Below are 26794 nucleotides of genomic sequence, written 5' to 3'. Positions count from 1 at the left end.
TTTTCTATGTTCAGTTCTGTTCTCTTTAGAGCGCTTTGAGTTAGACTAGTCTGAAGAAATTGTCATAAAAAGATATTGTATGTACACATAATGCAATACCTAGAATGAAATGCCAGTTCTTAAGTTTTGTTAATTTACTGTATGGTCCTTGACAAAATACTACCGTAAAAAAAAAAGAATTATATATGTATAAAGTCTCTCAGGTCTCTTTTCCTGTTTTCACTGCTCAGAATTTAAAAAGCAGACATAATTCCAATTTCTTAAATAAAAAGAATAAGTGAGACTAGTTAGGAAAATAAATGTTAATCAGGTGTTTTTCCATCCTCTCAGAAAAATTTATATACTTTTCATTTTTAAAACAAAAGCTTCAATGTCTTAATAGTGAAAACTGAGCTCTTTTACTGCACTCTTCATTGAACAAATCTATTTTCTTGACTTTGGCTTTATCCTAGTACAGAAAACCTAATTGAATGAAGACAGCATTGGTCCCATTTCTTCCAGAGACTGCCAAAGTAGACACACTGCAACCCAGTGTGCTAATATCCATACCATATATTCGCTCATAGTGATCTCTCATTAACAGAGCAGCCTATATTCAACAGTGTGGCCATTTTTTTACTAGAGGCTGTGAGGTGCAAGGTAAGTGAAATAGCGATGCAAGTCTTTTCTTTCATCCCCAACCATACCGAGAGCATGGATTTTGTCGGCTGTCTGCTGACAGATGTATCACTGTTTACTCCATGTCCTTGCTTGTGGGTTACTCCTCTGATCTCTAACAGGATCCATTGGGGCTTGCCAAACTTCAGCTGCTCAAGTCTCATTCATGATCTCTCTTCTCACAGGAGCCTGTAATGCTCATCACAGGAAGCCATGTAAAATTCAGCTACAAGAGCATCATATACTTACTAAAATCCAAGAGGGACAAAATCAGCCCTCAGATGACAGTGGGCAGATCTCAGTTTCAAGAAAAACAGCAGCCACACACTTAAGGGTGAAATATAACATAGGAATAAATCCCAAGTGCTGGGAATAACTGGGGACAATTTCTAGAGCCAAATATCTGCTTTTATCATTTTGTATTTTCATAGGTTTCATATCAAGTTTCTCTCCTTTTATTCAGCAGCAGAAAATTTATAACAGTGGGAGCATCATTATTTGTTATACTTCCTTAAAGGCTCCGTTTGATTTATGCAGTGAGCAAACCAAAACAAAAAAATCCCTGCTTCTAAATTTATGAGTTAGTGCTACAGGCTGTCAATTTTTTCCACAAATGTATCGAAGTGGCTAAGAGAGATAATCAACTCTCTTCCAACATTAAGATATTTTAATGCTATTTCCCCTAACAGCTCAGGCTGATGCTGTAGTAAGTTGTCATTCCTATACTGTACAGTACCTTCCGGGGTGCACAGGCAACCAAAAAGGTCAACATTGTTTATAGGTAAGAAGCAAACATGTTCCCACAGGAGATGTAAAATTTCTAACCCAGAACAGACAGGCAGAAATGCTGAGGGCAGAACCCCCTTGTAAATATATTCAGATCAGGATTAAGGCTTACAGGAAATTTCCTATATAAAGTCACCATGGAAGACTAGTACAATCACCCACAGAAATGGAAAGCAGCTATGAGCAACTGAATTACACCCTTCTGATGAAAATAATTTTCACTGCTGTCCTGCCCTTAAGACCCAGTCAGCTCACGCTGGATAATGACCAATGTCCTGAAAATACGCTCATCGTCAAGAGTAATTTCAGATTTATCCATCAGAACCTTAGCTAGACTAATAGCCCAGTCCACTGCAAGGCTGACATAATTAGCAGCAGATCTATTGCCAAGATAGCAAGTGTTAACACTTCTGAGGGAAGCTGTAAGAGGATACTGGGGTTAAAGCTTTTGTCACTGTACTGTCAGTAAACTTACACTTTAAAAAGCAGGTCGCCATAGATTTTTCAGGAATGAGGCTCTTGCATTTCACCCCCCGACATGGCATATTAGGAGCTTTCTACTAAAAAAATGGCAAGTTTCTGATTTATTTCACATCACATTCATTGAGATGTCTCTAATTTTCACTACTTTAAGTGAAATGTGCAAGAGGATTGATCTAAAACATGAAAGCCTAGATCTATGACAAGGTAAATACATTAACCAAGACAACACGTGCTCTTGGTTAACGGTTAAGACACACCATCAGCAACCTAAGCTAACAGCAGGGACCATTCTGCAAAACATGATAAATGGCAGACATAGTGGAAGTCACAAAAGCAGTTGTCAACTTCTCATAAGAAAGTAGGTAACCTTGGACGCTCTTCCTGAGCTTGTGTGCATGCTTTAAGTACAGTTTGCAGTGTGATGGCCAGTTCTGTGGAAGAACCTAAATGAATTATAATGCACATCTTACTGTGTTACTAGCCAGATTACTATCAGGTTATTAAATTCACTTCTCTGTTTATTGTCCTCATGGTACATGAGTACATGGTATTGTCCTCATGGTACATATTGTACTCATGTTCATGTACTGAATTGGAAATTTATATCCATAACTACTTTCAAGAGATTAGATAACTTCCTGAATCTCAAATCAAAATATGGCAGGCTCCCAAATAAAAAAGAGCATTTTCAAAAATATTATACAGAAAAGTAAATAATGTTTGTTGTGGTCTTTGATTTCATTGCAAAAAAGTCATAGGAGTCATAGGAAAATTCCAGTCAGAATGACCACAGGAGGTTTTTAGTCCAACCCCTGCTCAAAGAAGGGCCATCTGTGAGCTCAGACCAGGTTGCACAGGACTTTATCCAGTTGGGTCTTGAAAATACCCATGGATGCATGGGAGGACATTGCATAACCTCTCTGCGCAACCTGCTCTGCTGCCTGACTGCTCCCATGTCCAACAGGGCCTTTTTCCCCAGAGCCACTTCCCAGCCAAGCAATCATAGCCACTGTCATTTCAAGGCTCCTTCCGTCCCAGGTGTAGGACTTTGCATTTGCCCTTGCCGACTTTCATAAGGTTCCTCCCAGGCCATTCCTCCAGCCCACCTAGGTCCCTCTAGATGGCAGTCCTGCTCAAGTATATTGACCCATTCTCCCCAATTTGGCATCATCTGCAAACGTGAGAGTGCTCTTCATCACGTTCTCCAAGTCACTAAAAAAATATGTTAAACAGGACAGGTCCCAGTACAGACCCCTGTACTACTCTACTCTGAGTCAGCCTAGGCAGAGTACAGCCCTACCTGGATCTACCTTCTAGGCCTGATCATTCAACTGGATTTTTTGTTTGTTTTGGGTGGGGTTTTTTGTTGTTGTTTTTACACATCTTGTTAACCACCCACCTCTAACTTGGATACAAGAATATTGCAGGATATCACATCAGAAGTGTTGCTAAAGTCAAGGTAAACGACACCCACTGTTCCTCCCTTGTCGACAGACCTAGTCATTTTACCACAAGAGGTTGGTCAGGTGTGCTTTACTCCTGGTAAATCCATGCTGACTCTTTTCCCAGTCACCTTTTCTTCTTTCATCTGCCCAGAAATGTGTCATTCAGTTGCAAAGCAGTTCTAGAAACATATAGCTTTTTTTTTCTTTTATTGTATCAATTCAACACTCATAATAGTAGTCCAATGGACTAGGCCAGCAGGTACTAAGAACAGGAGAAGTAAGGCACTATTCAAGGTATTCACACTGCTCTGTTCTTTGCATAATAGTCCAAATTCAAAACACTTGTGCCATTTCATATTATCACTTGTCCTCAATAAAGAACAAAACCTGGTAAAACATTATGTCTTTCTGATGGGTGCACACAAAGCTTGGGTGGAGCCTTGCAACTAGTTTACACTCGAGACCCCTAGAAATGCACAACCGTAGAAAAATTCTGCCTCCAACTAAGCTGTCAAGGGAAACAACAGTAAGAGCACATCTTTTAAGTGTGCATGTTCCCATTTACTACCAGTGATTTCAAGTATAAATCAAAGTCTTTCTGCCTGAAGTACTAAACATTCATAGCCTTTAAACCAACAGATAATCATCATTTTGTTAATGCTCCTTGAAGCCAGTAATACCCCAGAAGTAAATACTTAAGAGCAACTGAGAGGCTTGTGAATAAATACTAATTTGTAAGTATCCGCATTTATGACTAATGCGGCTTACTATCATATCAAAAGAACAGCATAGGATACTGTACTTCTTGTTGCTACAGCTATCAACATAACCCCATAACTTCAAGGTTACTTTATGACAAATAAATTATGGGGCAAATGATTTGTCTTCCAAGTCAGCAAACTCTTTTAATTAGCTCATATGGAAGAGCCATGATTTCAGTCCTCGAGTTAAATTGGTCTACTTTAAAAAGCTAGACTATTTAACTAGCAAGTGGTCTGTATCTTAGTATGTATCCTATCTTAGAAATAGCAATCGAGTCAGTATGGGGGAAAAACAAAAAAGGTTGTGTTCAACAGGAACATATGCAGAGGAGAGCCCTGACTTCAGTGTTTGCCAGTAATGTCAATCAAGCTTGTAAGCTAGCTCAGGACCCTAAGGTTAAGTATGTATCTAAATACTGGCAAGATCAGACCTTCAGAGCTCAGCCACTGAGCAGTCAATATAGCATATTCACATATTGTTGGGGTGCTACGCTGACATCTCACATATTAAAAAAAGCCAAAACAAGTTGGGCATCAGAAATAGGCCAGAAGACAGACACATCCACTCTTTCATGTATGCAGCCCGCTACCTCGTATTTAAAGAGGACAAAAAAAGTAATAAAACAGGAAAAAAAGAATAAAGACCTATATTTACAATCACCAGAATCACATGAATGAAGATAAACCAGATTTTTAACATGGGAAACTGCAGTTTTCCAGGAACTGTACTTTCAGAAGGTATTTGAGAAGGGACCACAAAACACATACGGGAAGAGATAAAAAAAAGAACATTTCACTGTCTTGCCTCTAACACATGTTAAACATAAAATGGAAGGCAAAGCCAAGGCAGCTCCTACAGGCATGCTAGAAGTTAGAAATTAAGAGTTCTGAAAAAGCTGCAAACATTCAAAAGACAACAACTGACATCACACAAGATCTGTGTTAGAGCAGATGGATGCATATGCAGATATGTTCATCAGTAGAATATCTTTTGATCAGAAAAGGAAAAAAGACTTAAAATATTTTAAATTATTAAAGGGATGGATAAAAAGGACAATAAGAGTAGCCCTACTCTTAGTCATCACAGGAGCTTGCCAAACCTTGTCAAAACTACCCACACATTTTCACAGTAGAGAGGACGACGAGTAATTCCTAGAAGCTCTATGCAAGTACATCACTCAACATATATGCCTTCTCAGATATCCTGGAGAATCATGTTTCCAAAATGCATATGATGGCAGAATCATATACAAGTATTAGCACAAAAAATTTATCTCCCTAAATCCAACAGAAACACAATCCTTGCCTGGAGAGCAATGGGGCCAAGAGCTGCTTTTCCTCTCTAGGTACACCTTCACTTACAACTAGAACAAGCTCTGCCCAGGTATTCCTTGCAAGGACTTTGTCAGTACTTATGCTGAAGATATTTCTTCTCAAAAGAATATCTTTTATTTTGGACTAGAACTTCTTAGGGAAGGTGGAGGACTATAACAGTATTTGTCTACAAACATTGTACGTCATCACACAAGGAAGCTTTAAACAGAAGCATCAGTTGGTATCTGCTAACAATACCGTGATCACAGTGGAACTGGAAGGCCCCTTCTCTCCTCAGAAGACAAGTGGGTAGGTGTATTACGGGAGCAACGCTACTTCAGGTCACACAACTTGAGATATGAAGTTGTATGAGCAGAAGGGTGTTGAATTTCTCTTCAGAGGGTATCTGTATGCTCACGGTTCCCTAGCAAAAGCACTTTTTGGCCGATTCCTCCACTCTACAGTTCAAATTACCATTAGACCATAAAAGGCCCAGGAGATCAAAGGAAAATGTCAAAATTCTTTGAAAAAATTTTCAAAATTTCAAGTTTCTTTGATCACCTCAAAGAATCCCACATTTCTTGATTGCTCCTCACGGATGGGCTGCTGCAGCCAGATTCCACCAAACGGCAGGAACACAGCTTAGCAGCAGTGCCTTAATGAGGCTGAGGCAGAAGAAAGTACTTTTGAGCACAGATACCAGCTCAGTCGTTTTCTCCACTGAAGACTCAGCCTCTGTTTGGGTCAGAAAGGATTTTGTACAGTTTGTTCCTGGCACATTTCAGGCTCAGCTCATACCACAAACATTATTTACTGGTAGTGGGCAAAGATAAAAGAGGGAGAGGGGAAGAGTTCTCAGGCCCTTCTGCAAGGTCAACAGTAGCAGGTGCCTAATGTGGAACTGAGCTATGAGGAAGAAACATGAGTTTTTATAAGCATAAAAACCTTGTGCATGCTGAATAATTATCAATGGGTAATTCCCAGCGAGGACAGAAAGACAGGCAGAAGCTTTCATGCCTACTGCTAGTGGAGTGAGGGAGAAGTGGGGGAAAAAAGGAAATCAGACTGCTCTTAAGACTCCAGCCCATTTCAAGCTTCCTTTTGTGAGCCTTTTTGATTACGAGGAGCCCCCAGCGACAAATTGTTGTGGAGGAACAGTTTGCAAATTTTTCTGTAATCCCACTTGAATATAACAGACCCGTTAGAAAAAGTCTACAAAAGAGATGACTGGTGCTCCCTTTGCTTAGACGACTTCATCTTATCCTGTGGCTTAAGCTGAGTAAGTGGGTTGCTGAGCATCAGAATTTGACACTTCATTTCAGCATGTCTAAAGGATGCTATGAAGGGCTAGCAGGAGAAAAGCCTGCACATGGTCTCAAGAAAATTCCTAATCTCTCTGCCTTGATTTTAAACTTAATCTTGTTCTAGTCACCATAAGGAGCAGGTCTGAAAAAAACCAAAAACATTATAGTGCCTTCATTAGAGAACCCACCTCCCTTTGTGAAGGGTGCAGGAATCGGGAATTTCCACAAAGCTTTAGCACATGATTTCTCTTGCTCACTGGTCACCTTGGTCAAGCACCAAAACTGGCATCACACTGGTTTCATCTCTTGCTTGAAGTCACAGAATCATAGAATCATTTAGGTTGGAAAGGACCCTTAAGATCAAGTCCAACCATTAACCCAGCACTGCCAAGTCCACCACTACACCATGTCCCTAAGCACCACATCTACACATCTTTTAAATACCTCCAGGGATGGTGACTCAACCACTTCCCTAAGGCAGCCTGTTCCAATGCCTGAGAACCCTTTCAGTGAATAAATTCTTCCTAATATCCAACCTAAACCTCCCCTGGCACAACTTGAGGCCATTTCCTCTCGTCCTGTCACTTCTTACCTGGGAAAAGAGACTGACACCCACCTTGCTACAACCTCCTCTCAGGTAGTTGTAGAGAGCAATGAGGTCTCCCCTCAGCCTCCTTTTCTCCAGACTAAACAACCTCCAGTTCTCTCAGTTGCTCCAGTCATGATGGGATAAGTGACCTCCAAATGGTGAGTAGGAAGTGGAAGAATCGCCCTTCCAAGGATGACAGCCTTAAAAGAGGTTTTCCTGAAATAGTCCTGGAGGCAATGCTACCAACCTTATTTACTGCAAGATTTAAATGCCTACTTGGAATTGCACTCTCCTCCCGAGCAGTATAGGCAATGAGAGCATCCATGTGACTAAGAAGTAATTGCCACACATAACACCACATTAGAAATCTGCCAGGAATACCAAAGCCATACAATGATGGCCTAGTTAAAAAAACAAACATACTGAGCTTTGCTTCCAGGAGTGGTAGGAGGGGACTCTGAAGAGGAAACCACCCAGATGTCCAAATACAGGAGGCTACTAGGAGACAGAGAGCTGTACCCAGAGTCAAAGAAAAAGAAGCACAGCCAAACAGCTTATGCCACAGGCCGAGAGGAACTGAGGAGAGAAGGGCACTGCCTATAGTAAGTGTAGGAGGGGGGTTGTATGCATAGTGGCTAAGGGGAGCATCTTCTGTCTTTCAGGGCTCCTGCATAGCTACAGTGCCGTAAAAACATATCGTAACAAACACTTCAGGAAAAATAATTTCTGACTGACAATAAGGACAAGAGATACATAGTTGCAAAGACAGAACTCAGAAGAGACTACAGTAACTCCACCAAGAATTATAGACATGGGAAATGTCAGCAAACAAGTTCACACTGAACTCCAGGCAGCTGGGGAAGCAGGCATACAAATAATTCACTGAGTAGAAGAGGAAAAGTGTAAAAAAGAAGGAAAAATATGGAGTTTGCAGAAGATACAAGGTAAAAAAAGTTAAACAGAAATGCAACAGATAAGTACAGTAGAGAAAAGCCATGACAGAGTTCCTAGGAAAGACTTTGCATATGGAATCAAATCTAATAACTGTGACAAGAAAATTATACCTATCCTTGCAAACCAAGGGAAAGCACATAGCAGCAAGAAAGCAGGCAGTCCCTGAAGATTAAATATTTTATGCATATGACAAAACTAAAAATAATGAGAGCAGTTTTAAATCACAGACTAGTATAAACACCAAGGACATGTTTGTGTGCAGCGGGCACAAAATAGGTAACACAAGTAAATGGCTCCAGAGACAGCAAGGGAGATCAGAATTACATCTTCACCTCTTTGCTGGAAATAGCCAGGGAAGTAAAACAGAAGATAAAAGAAAAACAATATGAATCTCTGGTTGAGAGTAGAACTACATATGGGACCATATGCTTGTTGTCCACCCAAAGATCACACTGTTACCTGAAGAGGTATGAGCATTGCAACACATATCTTTCCCTAAAAAGATTAAGTAAATTCAAAGGTTATTTAGCTTTATAAGCTGTAAAAACATCTTCTCAAGTTTTCAACTCTGCAAACTATGCTGCAGTTATCTAGAAGACAAAGAGCTGGGTCTCACTGAAACTGTGCTAAAAAAACATCCCAGTCCTGAAATTCTTCAGTGAGGAAAAAGGGACCCTTCAGCACACACTCCTGCAGCTCCCAGTGTCCAGAGCTTTCATGCCAGGGTCATTTCTGCTGAGGGAACAAATAATCATCCAAACGGGGAAAAAAAAAATAATAATCTGACAAACAGTTAAACTCACACCATACCACTGTAATAATTTTCAAGAGTGGGAAGTTGTGCATAGGAAGTATCGCCGACAGAGAAGACTTTAAAGTAAGGTCACTGCTAGCACAACTACAAGGAAAAAAAAAATTATCAAGGGATATATTGCTGACTTCTGTAAGACAGTCTTGTAACAGAAAAGCAGAGCATCTGAATGAAAATGTGAACTGTTAAACTAAACCAATTTCAGACCACTTCAAGGTAACAGCTAGGAAAAAAAATAAAAAATTAAAAAAGAAATATACAAGGCAAAATTTATATCCATTCCACTTGCATAGTCAGACACTGCAGAAAAAAACGTGACACTCAAGAACGTTTTAACTCTCAAGGTGATTTGAAAAATACTTCAGGGTTACACACAGCAAGACAAAACACTTTGGCTGTATACTACAAAACACTTTTTAAAAAGTTTCTCAGAAGTATGTGGGAGTCACTCTGAAATAGAAACATTTCTCAGGAGGCTCTAAAGATAAAGATACAGTGCATTCCCCAGCAGGGCCACGACTGTTCAAGACCCAATGCAGAGCTGCGATGCGCGTTGGGATATCCAGACTGAGTAATAGGCTACAGCCATGCTGAAACATGCAGCAGATTTTTGAGCATAATAGGAATCACTCATTTCACTACAAAAAGCACACAATAACATCATTATCACAGACTATTATCTAGACACCTGGGAACTAAAAGAAAAAACCAACCTGTCAGACATTACCTCAGTGACCACTGCAATCAAGGCAATGGACCATTTGCTCAGCCATGATATCCGAAAATGTGAAGTATCATTACAGTAAACGGGGCTCCCTTGTCTTTGTGTGATTTACCTGGAAACGGGAAGTCAGGCATATCGCACATCATTTCCATAACACAGAAGTCAGTCAAATGGCAAAACTGAATAGCAGTTAAAATTGTTATGGCTATTCAAGATGAGAAAGAAAACGTGTGGCAGGCCGTTCTTAACTGAAGAATCTGATAAAATACTGCAACCCCAGAAGAAGCAAGTGTAAGGCAGCTCCTGCGTGACAGCAAGACGTGTACTCTGCCATCTGCCAAACATGCACGACGGTTTGCGCAGCGTTGAGACGCGCAAGAACAACCCTCCTAAATACAGCCAAAGAAAGGTCAGTTGCCAAAAAGGTTAAGTGATTACTTGCATTAATAAGACAACGTAGATCTTATTGGTTGTAACAGGACATTAAACAGCTTATGTATATAAAGCATTTATCTTATGCTCCTCATAGCGTTTTTGACAGGGATCTCTCACAGGAGACAAGTTTACCAATATGTAAGGCCTATGGCAGAACAACACATAGCATAGACTATTTTTTCCTGGAAGCACTTGATGAAAGCATGAGAAAGTGCAAAGCAAAGGAGAGAGCCTGGATGTTAAACTGTTTCAGCTATCTCTCTTCTAACATTTAACAATGAATAAAATGAAAACAACAATAAAAAAAGAGCTGCATTTAATCTGAAATGGTGAGAATAGGAAAATAATTTCAAGTCAGAAACTGGACTTTATTGAAGCTATTTTACTAGAAGTGTATGATTATTTTCAATTCAAAGCTTCCATAAAGCTTGAAACAAAATGAAAAATCTCCCCATTTAAAAGTAGGTATAACCACCCCTTGATATATACAGTACCTAAGAAAGAATATAAATATATCGATGCTTTATTTACTCACCACCTTGTAATACAGTCTCACTGGATATTAATTTACACATGAAAATGTCCAGTGTACGTAACTAATTAGAGCAGAAGCTAGATGACGTGATCCCAAATTCAAGCCTTGGGCTGTGTAAAGGGATGCCCTCAATCTGCTGCTGCAATATAAAGATAGTGCTTGTAGCATGTGAAGGTTACAAGCCCCACGTAGCACAGCACACTGCATTCCACGGTCTCCACTGCTCTGCTCGTGTACTGCAGCAGAAGTGGGGGAGCGCAAGCCTGCTCTCAGCAATATGCATTTGTGGTTGCATGCAGGCTGATAGCGAACCAATATGCTGTTTTACAGAAATGCAGATCTGCTATCAAATGCCTTTTTCCTTCCGTTTCAGTTGTAAGCCGCTAAGCCACAGGGACATCGTGACTGTATGTCCGATTGCTGCAAGAGTTATCGGGACAGCACCTTTGAAGTGTCATAATCTGGAATTTAAACCTGTAATAAGTCTTTATACAATAGACTGCAACATGCCTTTACAGGCAGAAGAGGTTTTCCTTACACACACATTTTTAGTCAGGAAGAAATTTCTCTTTTAAGTGGATTTCAACACATGAACTAACTTACATTAACAGAGATTAGCGGTCTAAAGCACGCAGCAGAGGATCTGTATTTACAGTCTGCTAGATGAAGTCTGACACAGATGGTAACAGCTAGGACATCTGACATCATGGATGATACCACGTCCTTAAACAAATTCCATTATGCCCAGGTACGTATTGAGCTACAGTTGCTTCAGATAACCGCGGGACCTTTCTGCCATATGTGCTTTGATACTTAAGCAAAGCAGGCCAAATTAAGGACAAAATACCAGCTTTTGCTTTGAATTTTGCCTCCCCTTCTCCATTTCTTTCACATGCATTACCAAGTATAAAAAGCATATACAATAACTACCATCAAGCTTTCAATACTCTGTACACCGGGATGCAAGTGGGATTTCATTCGCATTCAGTAGCGCTGCGCAGGGATCAGACTCAATTAAACCACTCACACTTTTTAGAATTCACTATAGCTTTCCTCTAAGAGAATTATCACAGTGCAATCAGACCACATCCTCACCAAGAAGGTAGTCCAGAAACACGAATATGCCATGCTGTGTTTCTAAATTACTGCAAGCAGCTGAGTAAGCAACATATTAGCTGAACAGGAAGCCAGGCATGTTTTGAAAACACAATTACTGCAATGTTAATGTGTCACTGTCACTGATCTGGACTTTAGAGTTGCCTTTACAAAGGGAAAGTGACCAAAAGTGATAACTATGAAATGCAACAAGTGGGAAACTGTCACATGACTGATGCCAGCAGGTCTTTGTTTTAATTGTTGCTGATATGTTTTTATAACAATTTTTTTTACACCTTGCCAAAGCACCAAGTAAAACCCCACTACACATAAACTTGTTTGATCCTTTAGATTCTCCCCTGCAAGGTTTCCCTCTCCCCAATTATCTGTATACATCGGAAGCAGCTATAGATACTCCAAAGCATGGTTTTAATAAACTGAGATACGTATCAAGGATCTGGTTTAAAAGTATTTTAAGATTTAATGCTTATGCCTCCTTGTGGCAGACATTGGAATGAGCCTCCCTCAAGAGCTAGTTCAGCTGCAAATGCATCTGTCAGCTCTGAAAAACACAGGAGTGTTGGCTCTCCTATAAAATCATCGGAAAGCAGCTTACAGATATTTTTTTAGCTGACTGAGAAACCACAAGAAGTTGCAGGACAAAAAGAAGCGAGAAAAAACTCACTGGAAAGTTTGTGGTGTTCCCCCCTCTTCCTGAGTTTGTGGCTGTTTAGCAAATCTCTGCAGGCACCAGCTCGCGTGAAAGCGAAGCTGAGCAGCATCCCAATACTCATCCAGAGGCCTTAGCAAGCTGAGCCCAAAGTTCTCCAGCACTTTCTGAATGCTGACTTTACCTCACTTATCCTTCATAACTATTCTGTGAGAATTGGCAGCTTTGATGTGGAAAGCCTTAAGTTGCTTGAGACTTGGTCTGTGCGATGCTTACTTCTCTTTTTGCTATATTGACACAAATACAATATGCCATGGTGATGGATTATTGTCACACTGCAGCAGAGGCTGGAAGAGCTGGCCTGCCCTACACGCGAAAGTTATTCTCTATAACCTAACATAGCCTTCACTTTTGGGATGTATCACAGAACACACATTTAAGTAACAACAGAACAGCTGTAGCAATTCAGAGTAAAGGTCCAAGTGGGTCCTATATGCCTCCAGTCCTGAAGAGTAGCAACTGCTTCAGGAAAAGGTACAAGAAACAGCGCAAGCCTGGAGTGGGACTGCTCCAGAGAGAGTAATCCTGTCTTCTGACCCCTACTAAATCAGCAGCTTTCAGAGCCAAGTGTTAGATATGCATCATTATGTTGAAAACACCTCCGTAGGCTTCTTTGTCAGGTCTTGTTTAATAGTGTTATACCTATCCATACTTTCTGCATCCATAATACCATGTGGCAGTGAGCCCCCTATGTTATTTATTCCTTCCATAAGAACAATCTTCCTTTTGTTCTGGAACAGATTGCCTTACTGCTCCCTTGCGGGTTCCTGAGAAACGACAGAGAACAGGAGGTGGATTCTCTATTCGTTTTTTCCAAATAACTGAGATTCTATATACCCTGCCATAATCCAGACCCCCTTAAACTTTCCTCAGTGCAATTGAACTTTTAGCCTACTCTGCCCGAGCACTTTTAATTTGCTAGAACTGTATCATCTCACTGTTATTCCACTTTTTCAGATCATTTAGGAATGTACTGATCACGGGCACAAGAACCAATTCAAATTGCATCCCAATGGCAACCTTCTACTGTGAAAAAAGGATAATTTTCCTACGCTTTCAACATCTTATTAATCCACAGAAGAACCTTTCCTCACCTTATGAGGATTTAGTGATTTTTTTCTATTTGTTTTAGGCACCTTCAGCAAAGGACTCCAGCCAGACTCTTTTAACATTGAAACCCAAATACATTGCAGGACCTGTACCACTTCTACCTAGGGGTTTGCCAGTTCCTATATAGAGTTCAGGCAGATGCTCACCTTCCCTCAGAAGATGCCCTCATGTCACTTTTAAATTGCGAAAGAGTTTTAACCAGTTTCCTTGCTGGTTGCAAGTTTGATATATACGACCTCAGCACCTCTTTGGGAGATTGGCATCATATTCAACATTGCCAGGATAAGTGACAAAATATAAGCCAGAGTTGGAAGTTTGGTGGTTTAGTTTACTTCTGGCTCTTGATCAAGCCCAACCAATAGTGCTAGTTTTATTGTATTCAGGGACCAAAATGGAGAGGTTCTTGAGAAAGATCATATTAAGGGCAATGTGGGAGAGAGATTGAAAGACTCAAATTCATTCTTCAGATGCTTCTATATTGTAATGGGGCAAAGTACATAACAAATTAAAATAGTACAGCCTGTAAGTCCCTAAATAAAAGCTTTCTCACTGAAGACAAAAAAAAAAATCACTGCAACTTTAAACATGAGGAACTCTGAAACAGTTTTGGCACAAGCGTAACCACTTAAATGCGACATGAGAACACTCCAGTTCATGGACACTTCCCATGCCAGTCAAAACACATGGCCTTTTATGATTTATTTCTCATACTTCTTAATGCAGCTATATCAACAGTTTTACAGCCATTATTACAGGCAGGATTTCATATTAATACTTGTGCTGCAAAGGCTGGTACAGCCACTATTGCTTAGTAACTATAAAACTCCTCAGATCCTACATTTGGGAAATAACATTATAGAACAAACAAGACCAAGGAGAAGTTAGGAGAAGACTCTGGATTTTAAAAAAAGCAAAGCTTAAGATAAAATAAGTATCTACGTCAGAATGCAATTTAGTTATTCGAATAACAGACTGAAATCAAAGGATGCCAGACTACTGTAGTGTGATAGAAGACTTCGCCTGATTACTAGAACTGAAAACAAGTAGCCAAAGGGCATGGAAAGCCTTTCATTCTAAACTGGCTGTTTATGTTGGCCTAAATCAGAACTTAATGCTATTTTAACCTAATTTTCCACAGTAACTTTTTCTAAAATAAGTGTTTTGGCACAACATTCCTAGATAAAAATCAACATGTAGGAAGTCATACAAACAAACATTAGATGACATCCAGCTCAGATAAGGCTTCACAACCCACAGTTTGTCAATATGTAGTAATTTTATACTAGCATTGTCCTGTTGCACAGGAGAACAGGACAATGTCCTCTTCTGGCCAATTCATGCTTGCTTTTAATTTTTACTATCAGATACCCATACTATGCTTCACTCAGTAAGACAGAGAAACTCCTCCTCTGGAAGGTCACAGGGTAGTATGGGGAGGTGTACTACATTCTTCGAGGGAAATAGTTTTGTCATAGTTTTATTTTCCAAAGGAATCCAAACAGAGCTTGCTGGCCTACTGCATAGGGTGTCCTACTACAAGGACTAAGTATTCTTCAATTTTCTCCTTGTATGGTCTATTTTCAGTTCAATACCGCTAGATTTCCACTGAGACCATAACATCATCTGTTTATGTATTCTGTCAAGTGTTCCCAAGACCTACTTCAGTTGTTTTTCTAAGTGTAGGGCCTCTGCTGTAGGTCCTCAAATAAAGTGCGTGCAATATTGATCAAAGTCCTGCTTGCACTCCATGCAAGATTCAATATATTCCTATTAGATGGATACAAGCAGAGCTTGATCTTTAGCAGGATAAGCAAGCACTGTACTGCAGGAGACAATAGAGCTCAGTTGTTCTAAGTGGCTTAGAGTTTTGTCTAGTCTTTGGAGACCCATCTAAAAGTCACTAGGAGGATTAACGTTTCCCCACACACACTCCTTACAGTCAGCCATGGTTACGGAGGCACACAGCACGATTTTGCTTACTATTTTCACTGTCCACAAATGTAAACCATGAAAAGAAAGTCTGTGTGCCTTAAGTCTAAGACACCTTATCATACTCTGCCAGATTACCATTTTCCTCCAAAAGATTTGGATAGGGATGTTAGCAACCTGCACACAACATTCTAGTTTTCCCTTCTTAATTTTGCAACTATCCAATTAACATCTGCATTTTAACCTGTGCATGAAGAAGGATTCAAATCAATCTCAGCCATTGAGGCACTGCCACTCATTCATTGCAGTTCAGATGCTTTCCCCATTTGAGCACCATTCACACTTAATAGCAAAAAAAAAAAAATCAACAAAAATGCTCATTTTGTTAGAGAGTCAAGAAGTTCTTACATTGTCGATGACAACTTTGTTTCCATTGAAGCCTATAGGATTTCTGTTTTCACTACTTCAGCCTCTTCAGTAGCTTGTTTGTGGCTTTTCCTTCATTTTTGAAGGCTTAATTCAAGTTTGTACTCTTGTGCAAATTTTCCCCTGCCACATTAATAATTATCTTTCACAACCACTACAGCCAAAACAAGAAATACAGTGGGTTTATGACAAAAATCTAAGCCAAGCTTATACAGCATTGCATTATCCAGTTCTTTGCCTACATCATCCCTATTTCAGCTTCTTTCTTAGAAGAGCTGAATATTTCATTTAGACTGGAATTAGGGTCCTGGCCTCCAACATCAGCGAACTTTGAGGTATTACTGTAAGTTATTTGTAGGCCCTTGGCTTTAACAATCCCATCCCCAAAATGTGTGAAACATTGGTGCTTTTTAAAATAATCCCAGTCAAAGCTGATGGCCCACTTCATAGACAGGGTGATGGTCATGCTACAGAATGTTCTCAGGCACTGGCAGAACTGCAGGGTGCTAAAGATAATCATTATGGACCTTGGAAACAAAATTCTTCAGTAGGATACCAAACTATGGATAAGAGAGTAATGCAAGCTTTAGTGAATTTGGGGAAGCTAACTAGTTTCTGCTAGGAACACATCAAGAAATTCTCAAAGAATTTCCTTCTAGGTCTAAAAGCTGGTCATCAGGATGACGCAGGATCTCTACATATGCTGGAAGAACCATCATCCTGAACCTCACGTTGAATTCAATTGCCAATGTAAAAGTCTCATTTTCTTTCTAGCACCGCATTCATGTGTTTCAGATAACTTCCACCAATGCTTAGCATTAACCAGCGAGTAACTGATTCACCATTAATACAGAATGGCAAAAAAAGCTGGCATTTCCTTAGAAGTACAGTTTGATTTCAAGTATCAACAGAACGTGACTGAACAAAAAAGGAGCTCTCATACAGATTAGTTGCTAAGATCTTGATTGTATCCTGAAACACGAGGACCAGTAAGCATCCTGATATAACTGAATTTTACCAGTGTTCAGTGACTATTCAAGCTTATGTAGAGCCGCATAGTTGACAGCAGAGCTCACAAACTGCTGAAGTAAAACTGAAATACTGGGATCTCTAATTAATGAAAGATTCTTAGCCAAGACAAGCTCCAAGATCAGACAAAGAGACTCTAGAAAGAGTCCACATTCAGAAAACAACCCAGGACAAACAGATCAACTTTGAAGACAAAGAATATCCATTCACTGACTTTGAGTTAAACTGAATTGTATGTGTTGAAGAACTGGTCCATATGTTCAAGAGGTATTTTCCATCTCTAGCTTTCATGATTCATACATAGATTGCAATTTCATTGCTACAGGGTAAATACATTTTAAATTAGACTATATAAAGAAGCTCTAAAGTTGCCATGACAGTTGCAGCAAAATGCTTTGTCATTTCTCATTACAAAGCATAACCTATCTTTATAACCAAATTAGCTTTTTCAGCTATTCCCCCAAATGTAGCCCGCAGATCTGTTTCTGTTGATCCACCAATTGTTTCTTTCAGATTTGCATGGTTAATTATCAAACAGAATTATCATCATTTAGATTATTAAAACAATCCATCAGCCAGCTTTGTTGTCTTTTTGTGAAAGATAGGAAAGGTGAAAGGTTTTAGAGAACTTGTTTTTTTATCAAGAGCTTGTTTAGAAAGGCAGAGAAACATTTCTATGCCACCAGCCCTGGTCTGACCATCTTCCCTGACACGCTCCCAACCCCAGACCTGCCCCTGGACACAGCTCGATGCCAGCTGTTCCTCCTCTGAAGGTTAGCCCTACCCCTCAGCTAATGTTTGCTCTGGAAAATCATCAACCCCTTTGTTAGTGCAGCTGATGGTAGATCCAGCCATGGTCTCTTCGTTGTATTTCCTTTCCAGGTTTAAGGCTTCAGGAGTATGAAAGATGAGAGGCACAAAGAGCAGAGTCCATCTGTTACTTTTAAATAATAGGACAGGGGGGCAAAAAGTCTCCTAAAAATAACTTAAGCTCTTCTGCTCCCACCTATCTTCCAATCTTTAAAAACATTGGAACACTGAAGAAAGTGGGGGGGGACACAGTAGTATGCATGTAGGCTGCAACTTGTCATACTAATTATCTTTCGCATCAAATTGATTGCATTAACCAGAAAGCAGAATTTAAAAAAAAAAACTCTATGAACTGTTCATTCCAAGAACAATTAAATCTAAAGTAAGAAGAATCATGACGAATTGCTGACAAGTGTTAAAACATCATCTGCTGGCAGCTTCTTTTTCTTTTAAGAAGATGTCATAGCAAAGTCAAAACCAAGAAGTCTACAGTAGAAGATATCAAATGACACATTTAATAGAACATGAGGCAAGATGTTTGTGTGTAAAATCTTTTGTCAATCTTTGCTATTATTCAACATGCACACATCAGGGATACTACAGACAGTGTAATGGAAAGACCCCACTAAGATTCTGTGCTGCTTCAAACAATACTATCTGAAGTTTATCTGGCAAGATCTGAACCTTGAGAAGAGTCAGGAATAATTTTGCTAGATACAGCAAGGAGAGAGTTTCCTTAAAAGACTCACAGATTTAAAGAATTCTGAATTCAATCAAGCCAGTATAGAATTTTGTTAGAATTCAACTGTGTAGCTGTGTGAACAACAAAACTAATTAAGCCTGATAGTGAATGTACACGTGTCTTGCAGCTGATTGACTTTAATTGAATTATTCCTAAAGCTCTGGGGTGTTCTCATCCCTTAACCAGAAAATCTGCACAGGAGAGAAAGTTTAGCCTCATTCTTGAAAAAACACACAGACACCAACAACTGAGTCTTTTGCCCCAGTTAGGAAATCCATAACATCATTCTCCCCCATGAATTGCCCAATGGCTAGTGAAGGGTGATCTCATGCTTTCCTTTGGTGTGGCGTTACCAACCTCCCTCCTCTGCTGTGCTCTTACAATTCACATAGAAACTTCACATCTCTGGAAGGTTCAAGAAACTTGTACCCTTCCCTTTCTTCACCAAATTCGATCAAAATAGGCCAAGTTCTAGGAAGCAGTCAGCATTCACAGAATATCAGTAAGCTTCATTCGCTAAGAAAAAGAGGCAAAGGAGTTATGGGAGGAACGTTCCAGGAAGTTCTCAAATTGACTCTGCGCAGTTTTGAAGTGAGGTTCCCGAAAGAGGTAGGGCAGCTTTCAGTGATAATACAAGATATGACACAGGGAAAATTTTTACTTTCTTGCTTTAAAATTAGTAGAACCCTATTGGTTTCAGTCTTTTTAAATCTTATAAAATTCTCCTTCTAGAAAAAAAAATAGTTCTGAGTGACAAAATAAGTACAGCTGACAGACACTTTTTGGAAATGTTTCACGTCTATGGAAGTCATCACAAAGGCTGTTACTTCCCCCTCATCCCTAGCACACACTTCTCTATGCAAACTTGAGCACACTGAGCAGACACTTAGCATAATACTCTCATTTGGTATTTGTCATCAAAAATAATTACATAACAAGTGACTAGAGTAAAAAAAAAAGTTAGCTGGTTTAGAAAAAAATCCTATTATGGCAGCTGTTTAGAAACATCTTTTTGAACAAAAGTTTTTGTCCCGGCATGCTGATTTTAAGATTAGCCGGGCTATAGACGGAATCTTCTGAACCTCAACTTGAACGTGCAACAAAATACCAATGGTATCTCTGACTGAGTAACGATGAGAAAGGAAACTCATGTTTTCCTCTCACACTTGCAGAAGACAAAACACAATACTGTGTCTTAGAAGAGTCCTCTTATGTTTCCATAACCATTACACCTAAAGTTTCAGGTTTAAATACCCTAATCAGGAGAAAGTTCTAAGCTTTGAATCATCGGGTCATTGTTGATATAGCATACATACAGGAAGCAGGGGCAGGGAATCATTGAACAGACCCGTTAGACAAAGCAGCACCTGGTTTAAAAAAAAGTGTTGTAACAATACATTAGATAAAAAGGGCTTGAGAAATGTAATATAATTAGTTTACCAAGACTTGGGTCAACTAGTTGACTTAGATCAACTTCTGCAAAGCATGCACTCTCCAGACTTTCAAGTATTGTAATATTAGACTCATGTAGTTGTTGTGTAATGGGAACTAATTCCTGAATCCCATGTTTGGTGAGGGGTATACATATCTAACCCACAGAGTGGTCTAGCAGGACCAGTCATATAGATTGCAGAGGACAGTTAACCCACGTTTTGTCATTTACACTAATCCATGAAGCATAAGCCCTGCTTTTAAATACAAGTTTTAGTTTCTTTCTAAAGATGCACAACTGCTCACATAGTACCACAAGATGAAGACTATTGATGCTATCTGATACAATGCATTTCTCCACAAGCAGTTAAGAGAAAGAATGGTGTTAGACTTTATCTACTGCTATTGCTTCCCCAGGCACAGGGTCTCATCCTGCTTGCAGCATAGGAGACAGAGTCACATTCAATTCAGTAGGCTGCTTGGTAATTGCACCGACACACCAAGTAGCATACTTGGATGAGCAACCTTTGAATAACACTATGTACATTTACTCATATTCTGCCACTGAGCAGAAGCAATCAGTTTCCTTTTTGAGTTCCCTGCTTCTTATTTTGCTTAAAAACTCCTTAGCTTTTCAAAGCTAAGTTTATGTTGTACTTTGCTTAGCAACAGATACAACAGCTCCTGAGTCTCATTTGGCTGAGTTATCTTCATACAATAAAAATAGCTTACACATCTTGCTGTACCTATGCATTTAACTGAGTAGCCAACCCAGTGTGCCGCTGTCTCTTGTTACTTATGTAGCAGCCAGAGATTAACAGGTCTGCTCTGCCCTTGCCAATGACCTTGGTGAATGTGGGTTTGTCAGCTCAGGCTGCAGATTCCCATTGCTTTAAAAAACAGATGCCAGGTTCAATCTTCCCCTATGATGGCTTACCAAAAGCATCATGCTAGAAGCAGTGGCCCACAGATTTTATTGGGGAAGCATCAAACTTTGGAGTCAAGCAGAACCTTTAACACCAGGTTTCCAGTTGACTGGAAGAAATCAGCAACCTCTAGCAGAAGAAATGCACAAGTGCTACAAGAGGTGAGACACAAGAAAAACAGTACCTGTTAGGGTTGTGCTTGACTTGGCTACCTACTATGTGGGTCACCCTTTATTAACAGTAGACAAAATCCCACAACGCTATAACGTGCATAACATGGCATATACTATGGATGCAATAAGAGCAGCAAGCTTGGAGTACTAGCCACAGATATTTGATTTTTCCAATCCTTCAGTGAACTTAGAAGTATAATAATTCTTTTACATATCATGCCTTGCAACAAGTATTTCATTAGCTAAACTTGTTTCTGCAAGGCACTGCCCCCACCTCAAATTCCAGTTTAATGAATTATCTACGGTAAGCCTAACAGAGGCTTGTGGAAATTCAGTGAGTCCGTTTGACAACATGTCAAAAAAACTTTAAAAATTCAGGTTTTTTTAATTCCATATTTGATTTTATTCCATGTGCTTATCCAAAGATGATTTAAAACCAAATGTAACTAGGATCAAAGTGCAATGAAAACCAAGTTCAAATGTTGTACAACTATGATGATGTATGGTATGTCTAGTTCTGAAAAGATGTATTATGGAAAGGAGGTATTTAGGGATTTTATACTCAATTTATTGCAAAACTGACAAATTTCCCTCATTAACTCTGATTAAGCCCACTGAATTTTGCTACAGTTTTTTGGTTACACGCCAAATGCCAGGAGGCAGTAACCTATTTCTGTGGCTTGGGTTGTCTGGTCTGCTTTTGGAAAGTTGCCAGATCTCATTTGACCTTTATAATAAGGTTTAACTCTAGTAGTTGGACTAAGTCACTCATTTAGATGAGCAGACTGGTGCAGCTCAAACCTAGGTCAACAGTGAAGGAATGTTGTTGCCATTTGACAGCTGTTCAGTGGCTTCTGGGAAAATTGTTGGTATTCTCAGTACATTTTCTAGTGGACAGGCACTTAACCTAAAGTTTACTGCCACAGTTTGCAGTGCTCAGCGGAAAAGCAAATGTCTGAGTCATCAGGGAAACAGTGACTTTCTCAATACTGACTTTTTCCAGGTCAGACTTGAGGCGCTGAAGGGAAAAAACCCAAAGATGATTCAAAACAGCCGAATACAGGAATCTTTATAGTATTTAGAATGAGGTATCTTCCACTAGTTTAAAAGAAAAGTCACTTCACAGGAATGGATCTTCTGAGCCATTGCTAACAAGACCTTCAATAACCTTTATGTTCAGGTAACATGTCAGATCCCATAAAGGGAACTCACCATTATCCATCTCCCTGCTCTAACAAGTGATGAATTCTACCTGCAGATCCCTGTTAATTTGGATACAAGCAGGCTGCAGCAATCCCACCTACTACTGGTTGAACCATCCCAACTGCTACCAGCAGCTGTACCAGGAATGGCTTCTTAAAACTAAGTAAACACTCTACTCTCATACTGAAGGATTGATCACAAGGTTCATTGACCTCATGCACTGTGAAAGAGGCTACTGAACTGACAGCCATGTATAATTATCTGCTTATCAACACATTACTGCTCCAACGCATATACAGGAAGAATACAAGGGCAAAAACAAGGCAAGGGGAAAGCAGGGACACACATATAACAGGGAGAAAGCAAGACAACTAAGTTACATATACTGCAATCTCTGACATGGAATTCAATGAAACAGCTGCTACAGTAAAACTGGAATATCACCCTTCCTAGCTTCCATCTTCTTCATTGGTATTTCCATCATCTCAATCATGAAGAAGCTGTAAGATAAACTATCACATGGAGTGGTAGAAGAGTTGGCCTATTTAAAATTTAGATCCTACACTGAATGTTTATCAACATCCACTGTCTGTTCCGATTCCTCTGAGAAAACTGCTAACCACTGGGTACTAAAATATAGTACTTATCTCTATGTTTAAAGAGCAGGACATTGAAGGAAAAACACATTCTGACTTTAATTAAGGCACTGATGCCAAGTTCAGCAATGGACAAAGCTTCGGCTATCTGCAAGCCAGCAAGAAGCTTGTGTTGCCAACACTAGAAAGCCAGCAGCAGTAGAGCCAGACAGAGGAACATTATGGAAGTTTAGCTGAGAGTCCTCCTGTCCCGTGATCTATTGGACACTGTTTCACTTTCTGCATTTTTACTTCATTAGCTCATAAGCTAATGTCTTGCTAATAGACATGGGGAGGGGAAAGATGCTGAAGCGTTCTATATTATTTTTAATGGCATTTAAGACACACCAATTACTCTGCAGGCTCATTTAGCACCTAATACTAAAGTTGCATTCATATACTTTCTATACATAGAAAGTAATATAATCTAAGCATCTCTAAAGATAGTCCTGCTAACAATTCTTGTGCAAGAGACCTGGAATATTGTCATGAAGGTGCCAGCCAACAGCGAGGACCAAATAAATGGTCTGACTTGACCAACTCTCTAGTGTGCCCAGAGCAAGAAGAAACAGCCTATCTCAGAATCATTCAGAGGGAAGGTATCATATCTTCTGCTTGCATATAAAGTGGATTTATTTGTGAGATCTATTTAGGTGCTACCCACTTTTTGCCTCTCATCGACAGTAGAGACATAAGCAAGTTAGGAGGGTTATTGTCCCACTCTTCTTTCTTTTAGGACACTTCATCTATTGTCTCTTCCAATGCCACAACCTTAAACTAGCATCTGAAATAGTGCATTTCTTCTGTTTCTCTAATGAACAAATAAATTTTTTTTCTTCATTTTTACATCTACATTGGCTATACCACCCCAATTGTTCATAGCACTTAGTTCTCAAGTCATTACTAGTAATGAGTGAATAGTTAATGTTAAAACTGCTTCTAGGGACAATTGAGCTGCAATACCGAGTGCTTTATGTCCCACCCTACCTGTGTACCTACAATTCCTAATGAGAGACAGACTGTCCCACACAGGGATATGCCAGCACTGTAAGACACTCTGCCTTGGCTGCCATCCCACTCAGCAAAAGCAGCATCATGTTAGAAATCAGTTACATCATCATGCCTGATAAAGTGCCACTTTCTCCATTTTCATCAGCAGTAAAAGCCAGTTGCACTTCAGGAAGCACACACAGTCCTCAGTACCACAGAAGGACTAAGTTCACTTCAGAGCTTCTCACAAAATTGCTGAAGACTTCTTCACACATCAAGTGATGCCACTAGCCAAGAACAGCAGCATAGGCTATTTCAGCTCATTAGCGTCAGTTTGTATCTTCTCCTTGATTCTATCCCTCAAGCTGGTGCATCTGAAGGCAGTAAGGTCCAACACAGCTCCATGGATGCCAGTTCAGAAGCTGAGATTTGGTTTGGCTTCCCTGCCCACCCCCCAATCCTTTAATTAAATAGATTAATTCCTTGGCTCCAAAAAAGATCAACCTTTTAGACTATTGGCTTCTTATTCTGACATTGAGAAAGTGGAGTGCTTGAAAAAAGCTAGCTTGAAGCAGGTAGTAATGCCTCTTTCCCAGGGCAGTCAGAAGGAACCTCTTAATCAAGTTTTAAAGATGCCTCCCCTGCAGCAAGACACTTTCCCAGGCTCAAGGGGCAGAAGAAAAAAAACCCAAACCATTCCCTGAACAGCTTCACATCAAAAAAAAAACCTGAGCACACAAATTCCACATGTCCATGAGAGCAATGAGTTAATAGGACCTTATTAAAAACCTTCCCCAGACAGCTTATTTGAGATAGATAAACATGCTTCAGCTTATCCAATACAAAATACAGGCATGTCTGGGTAGCACAAAGCAAAAATAAGTCAGTGAAAAAAAGTGTTATTTTCAGTGACTCATTGACACCACCTGCAGAAGCCTTTCAAATCTTTCACCCAATGGACCTTCAAACTTCACACAGATAGAGGAAATGAAAAAAGAAAACTTGGGGGAGGGAAGGAGGAAATCAATTTAACTTTTAACATTTCTTAGATGCATCAAAGGTCTCAGCCATGTAGTTCTATTAGGTTTCTGTGTGGATTCTTCTAAGATGTACATGGAAAAGCCTTCACTGGGTTCACTGCATGAGACTGAAGAAAATGCAGACAATACGAATTTGAACTTTAATCTTTTTCTTTCCTGGAAAGCCATCTTCAAAAAAAGTTTATTTAAACTATATATAGATGCTGGCAAGTTGCAAGGCTGAATACAAATCTCTGATCCAATACAAATATTTTGCTACTCTCAGCTCATGAGAGTGCACAGCAGTACTCAGGTCTCCCAAACTGAACTGCAGCATGGCTGTGCATCCTCACAGTTGGTACTGGTATTTGTAATATCTGTGAGGCAAGTTTATAAGCTTATTAAACCCAAAGCACAGAATACAAAAGCTTACAATAAACAAGGATGAAAAAGAGAAGAATAGAGTGTAAATGACAAAGGAAGATGAGATTAAAACATGTGGGGTACAACACAGGTGGAAGAGAATTACCACAGGCATGCTTTAATACAGTACGACAAATTTTTTTTCCTGCAGATGCTGGATAGTCTAGACATACTTTCAAACAACATTCCTCATAGTTAATCCCTCAACTCTGCTAGCTATTTGACAGGGTTGTAACGCTATGAACAACCTTTGTTATGTACTTATTTTCCCTCCCTCCTCAAAAAGGAAATCAAGTGTGTAGAGTGTAAAGTACATTTCATGTGATTTGTTATATGATTTCCTCCTGACTTAGAAATGCATCTCCCATTAACGGGCAACTGCAAACACACAGAAAGAGGGGAACGGTCATTGCTGTTTCAGCCTTGTATGTATTAGTGCTACTCCACGAACTTTTTCTTGCTCACTATCTGATCCCCTGGGATGGGGCAAGCAATAACCACTGAAAAGAATTAACCTTCTGCCTATATATTCTTCATTTTTACCCCTCAACAGTGAAAATTCAATATTCAAAAAGTGAAAGAAAAAGAAAACATGGAAACCTTAGCAAGCAAAATGAACACACTTTTATATAAAGAGGAGGCACAAGACTCTTACAATACTTTTTGAAAGCAGAAGTATTAAGACTGGAAGGATGGTGAAATAGGGAGCTAACAGCCCATGAAGTATTTAGCCACCTTCTTTCCCCATCCTAATTTGGATACAAATGAAATTCATAGTTTCTTTGGCTTTAGTTTTCAAGGCCAAATCTCAACTTATTGGAAGTTTCCTCTCTGAGTGTATACATGTCCTTCATAAAAAAACAAAAATCCAGCATGTCAGATCAAGGATTTGCTCACCAGGATAACTTAAATTTTTCATAGTGTCAAGGCAGGGTGGTGGTGTTGTTTTGGGTTGTTGTGGTTTTTTTTTGTTTTTTGTTTTTTGTTTTTTTTTTTGTTTTTTTTTTTTTAAGAGGAACTGAGGGTAGAAAGAGGTTGGAAAGAAGCAAGAGTAGAGGTTGGGGGAAAGCAATGTTAACACGACCAATACTGAACAAACACTTGAAGAGTTTCTAAAGAGGTTAGTTTTATTACTTAGTCGAAATACGTTGTTCTTTGATTACAAAGCAAGCCATGTCCTTGTCTATAGTCAAAAAAAGTCTTTTTGTTTTGATAAAGTAACAGAAACCCTGAATAATATTAAAATTCTTATTAAAAAAATCATTAACAATAATATTGCTTTCTGGCTATCACTGAACAGCTTTCCAGCTTCAGTCTGGGTTTAT

At 39.5% G+C, this 26794-nt stretch overlaps 1 protein-coding gene across 3 annotated transcripts in view; it reads right to left on the bottom strand.

Moving 5' to 3' along the window:
• The window catches only part of RBMS3 (RNA binding motif single stranded interacting protein 3), a 723228-nt gene that overhangs the window by 587603 nt on the left and 108831 nt on the right, over positions 1 to 26794 (bottom strand). The window lies entirely within an intron of this gene.

This window comes from Mycteria americana, chromosome 2 (genome assembly GCF_035582795.1).
Source record: "Mycteria americana isolate JAX WOST 10 ecotype Jacksonville Zoo and Gardens chromosome 2, USCA_MyAme_1.0, whole genome shotgun sequence".
Lineage (NCBI taxonomy): Eukaryota > Metazoa > Chordata > Aves > Ciconiiformes > Ciconiidae > Mycteria > Mycteria americana.
This window is presented reverse-complemented; position numbering and strand designations above follow the sequence as displayed.